Source organism: Elephantulus edwardii, unplaced genomic scaffold (genome assembly GCF_000299155.1).
Source record: "Elephantulus edwardii isolate Elephantulus edwardi_28Jun2011 unplaced genomic scaffold, EleEdw1.0 scaffold00228, whole genome shotgun sequence".
NCBI classification, from domain to species: domain Eukaryota; kingdom Metazoa; phylum Chordata; class Mammalia; order Macroscelidea; family Macroscelididae; genus Elephantulus; species Elephantulus edwardii.
In genome coordinates, this window is record NW_006399978.1 from 3,160,070 (window position 1) to 3,165,071 (window position 5,002).

Genomic DNA, 5,002 nt, shown 5'->3' on the forward strand with positions numbered 1-5,002 from the left:
GGCAACGCAATTGACACAGGATAGAGCAGGGTTTAAGGCTGTTGTACATAGGGTCGCTATGAGTCGCAAACGACTCAACAGCACATAACAACAACAACAACTTCTACTGGGGTAAGATGTTGTTGTTGTTGTTGTTATGTGCCGTCGAGGCGTTTGCGACTCATAGCGACCCTTTGTACAACAGCCCTAAACCCTGCTCTATTCTGTGCCAATCTCATTGCCTCTGACACACCCATCCCGATTTTTATTTGCATCTCTGTTATTCCCAGTGATTTTGAACATTTCTATTATGTGTCTCTTGGCTATTTGAATGTCTTCCTCTGTGAAGTGTTCCCAGTCTTTCGCTCATTTTGTAATTGGGTTATCAGTCGTTTTCTTGTAGAGGCCCCATAGGATTCTGTAAACTTTTGTTTTGAAGCCCTTTTTCTGAGATGGGATTGCCAAATATTTTTTCCCAGTCAGTAGGTTTTCTTTTTCACCCTATTGGGAAAAAAATTTTTATGCCCACAGGGATTTAATCTTTAAAAGGTTCAATTCATCAATTTTGTCCTCTTCTGGCTGTGCATTTCCAGCTGTATTTGTCAGCCTCTTTATACTATAGGCTCAGCCTTCTAAGTGTGCTCCTATGTTGTCTCTTATTATCTCTATGGTTTGGGGCTTTACTCCTGTATCTCTGATCCACCTTGGATTGGGTTTTGTGTATGGTGAGATGTGGATCCTGTTGCAGCTTCCTTGGGTAGCAGTCCAGTTTTGTCAGCATCATTTGTTGACGATGTTGTCATTTACCATTGGGTAGGTTTTGTTTCTTCATCAAATATCAGTTGACCACAGATTGTTGTTGTTGTTATGTGCCATCAAATTTCCCGTGACTCATAGCGACTCTATATATATTACAGCTCTAAAGCCTGTCCTAGGCTGAGCCAGTCTCACTGACTCCAACACACCTACTCCCATTGCCCTAGTTACTGGATCGATCCATCTGATCCATGGTCTTCCTCTCCTGTGCTGTCCCTCCACCTTTCCTAGCATGTTATTCTTCTCCAAGGGTCAGACACTTCTGGCCACATGTCCAAAGTATGTGAGACTGAGCTTCAAAATCCTAGCTTCCAAGGAGAAGCTGTTTCACTCTCCAAGACAGACCTATTTGTTTTCTTGGCAGTCCATGTTATGTTCAAGACTCTTCTCCAGCACCACAACTCACAAGCTTCAATTCTTCTATCATCCTCAGTCATTTTTCAGCTCTCTGATGCATAGCAAGTAATTGCAAAGACCATGGACTGGATCAGGCTCACATCACTGAAGTAACTTGTGGCCTAAGCCATAATATCAAAGGGTTGCTGGGGAAAGGGAGGTGCCGGGAGAAGTAGGAGGAAGTGCAAACAATGGTAATATTCAGGGAAAGGGAAGGGAAAAGCCACATATGCAGGGGGAGGGCACTGCATGTATCTCTGTAACGGAAAGTGTCTTTCATTTGCTCCTTTCACTTAAATGCTTGTTTGTCAAATATTGTGCCAAAGCAAAGCATCCAAATGAAGATGAACTAGGAAGAAGGATTGGCCATCCACTTCCAAAATATAGCAGGCCTTCGAAAACCCTATGTGCAATAAAGCACACACAAAGTAGAATAACAGATATGGCAAATGACCATAGATAGATAGGTTAATTTCTGGGTTCTCAATTCGATTCCATTGGTCTATGAGGCTGTCATTGTACTAGTACAATGTTGTTTTGGTTATTACAGCTGTATAGTAGGTTATTAGATCAAGGAGAACTATGCCTCCCGCTTTATTTTTGTTTTTCAGAAGTGCTTTATTTGAGGTCTTTACTCTCCAAATAAACTTGACCATTGCCTTTTAGATCTTTTTGAAAAATGAATTGGTATCTGTATTGGAATTGCACTTTGCAGATTGCTTTTGGTAGGATTGTCATTTTCACTATGTGGAATCATCTTTTTTTTATTATTATTAAATTTTATTAGTTTCAATGAACATTGACAGGGATTCTGGGCTTTCACTCCTTCATTGCCGCACCATTCTCTCTACCCTCCTCCCCAGTTTGTTCTTCTTCCCCGCCATCCGAATGTCTGTTTTAATTGTCCAATTGCCACAGTGCTTGTCAAAGTTAGTTCTGATTAATCTCCTTTGTCGGTGTGTCCTTTGCCATTCCCTATCACTCCTCCCTGAGAGAGACTTCACCTGAGTCATAAGGAAAAGGGGATGGCGTATTCTCTTAGCTACTTCCTGCTGAAAAGGGACGCTGTGGGTTTCAGGGTGAAGATCTTCTCTCACTACTCTAAAGGGCCCCTTTGGCAGTAGGAAACACATAGACTATTATGGAGATTGATTTTGGAATTTAGATGCACTCTTATTGATTGTGCTTGGCCGTACATGTTCATATCCTTGAAGATGTATCATGGGGGTGTTGCAACGTAGAGGACACAAATTTGACTAACAAGTTATAAGTACACGAGTCAAAAATTATGGAAAAGTAAAAGAAAAGATTCTTTCATTGTTTTACAAACCCTCCCCCAGGTCCCCTCCACCATGTAGCCCTCGCTCTAGACTCCTGTGATGACAGAAATGCCTATCTCTTTTAAACAGTTTTCTCCCTCCTCTGTTTCAGTGCAGTATACATTATTGAACCCATCTTACTCAGTCTCTCCCCAACCCCAAGGACAGTCCCATTCTACAACAGTGGCATCATGTAATATTTGTCCTTTTGTGACTGGGATATTTGTATGTGGAATCATCTTATCCATGAACAGGGAACATTTCCCCATTTATTTACATCTTCTATTGTTTCTCAAAGAAGAGTTTTATAGTTTTCTTTGTAAAAGTGTTTTGTGTCCCTAGTTAGGTTTATTCCTAAGTATCTCAATTTGTGGTTGTCTAGCAAAAGACATGAAAAGACCTTTCAGAGAGGAAGCTATTCAAATGGCAAACAGACACATGAAGAAATGCTCAAAATCACTGAAATAAGAGATGCAAATCAGAACCACAATGAGATACCATCTCACCCCAGTATCAGTGGCAAAGTTTAACAGAACAGCAAGCAATGAATATTGGAGAGGATGTGGAGAGATAGGAACATTATACATTGTTGGTTGGATTGTAAAATGGTACAACCTTTCTGGAAAGCAGTTTGGCATTTCCTAAAAAAAGCTGAACATAGAAATTCCATATGACCCAGCTCTTGCACTGCTTAGAATATACCCTGACCAAATGAGAAATGAGACACAAATAGAGATTTGTACACCAGTATTCATAGCAACATTAATCACCATCGCAAGAACATAGAAACAGCCAAAATGTCCAACCACAGATGAACGGATTGAAAAAATTTTGGTAAATTTACACAATGGAATACTATGCAGCATGCAGGAACAATGATTTTGAAAATTACTGCCTAACTTAGGAAGGACTGAGAGCATTATGCTAAGTGATCTAACCTAGTTCCATAAGGACAAATACTGTATAAGACCATTATTGTAGAAATAGAAAAAGTAACTATTAAAAAGTGTATGAGGATCCAAGGGGTAATCACAGGATCACACAGTTTGATGGCTGGAGGGAGGGGTGGATAAAGGAAATAAGAAAGATGTGATGTGAAAAGCAATGTATATGAACTTTCTAATCAAATCAGTATAAAATTAAAACTTATTTTTTAAAAAATTAAGAATGTATATGAATGATTAGGGAGCTTTTGTGGTCTAGTGGCAAGAAGCTGCACTGCAATCATGAAGGCACGTGGTTCGGAACCACCAGCTGCTCCATGGGAGAAGGATGAGCAATTTCCTCCCATATGATTAACTAACTCTGAAAACCCGCTGGAGGGTCAGCTATGGGTCAGGTCCAATTCTACGGTACAAAACAACAACAACAATATACGAATAATTGTGTGATGCACAATATATCAGCAATAATAACAAAGTTCAATAGAACAGCAAACAATAAATGCTGGTGAGGTTTGGGAGAGGTTGGAAACCTTATTTACTGTTGGTGGGAGTATAAAATGGTTCAACCACTATGGAAGGAGGTTTGGCTTTTTCTCAAAAAATTGGAAAAAGAAATACTGTTTGACTCAGCAGTTCCACTACTGAGAATATACCCTAAAGAAACCAGAGTTGCCACCCAAACTGATATATACACATTCATGCTTATTGTTGCGTTACTCACAATAGCAAAAAGATGGAAGCAACTCAAGTACCCATTAACAAAAAAAAAATGGGTAGGAAAAACTATTCCATATTCACACTATGGAATCTTTTGCAACATTGAATAACAAAGAACTCATAAAATACTACAAAACACGGGTGACTCTGGAGAATATTATGCTGAATGAAATATCTCAGTCATAAAAGGATAAATATGCATAATGACACTGTTATAAAACAGGGCTGACATGGGAATTGGGAGGAAACTAAGTCAAGAGAGGATGAAGAACGAACACTGCAACACTGAGTTGGAACAGATGAAGGAAAGAACTGTTTAAAAGGAATACATGATTAGGCATAATTTGTATGACAATGGTCCAGAATAAGAGGTGCATAACAAAGTGGAGTGAAGGAGGGAAGAATTTATGCAACAGTGAATGATTTTTTTTTTAAGTGAACTGGAGTGGGTAGGGAGGAAAATGTGCAACGAATGAATGAAAATCCAAATTTTCTGTAAACTTTCATTAAAATCACAATTTAAATTTTTTAAAAAAGAAACAATGTAAATGAAGGATTGTATGTAATACAATGGATATGAATGAAACAAAATGTAAATCAATTATTCTATGAAAACTAATTAAAAAAATTTTTTTTCATGAAAAAGTATTTGTGGCTCGCTATTGTTAATTTATTGCTTTCTTGGTTTCTTCCCTGTGTTTTCTTTGTTACTCTAGGGGAATCCCATAGATTTTTTTTTTATATTAATTGATCTTATGTCCTGCCAGTCAACCAAATTGATCCACTAGCTGTAACAGGTATTTTATTGAGTCCTTGGGGTTTTCTGTGTAC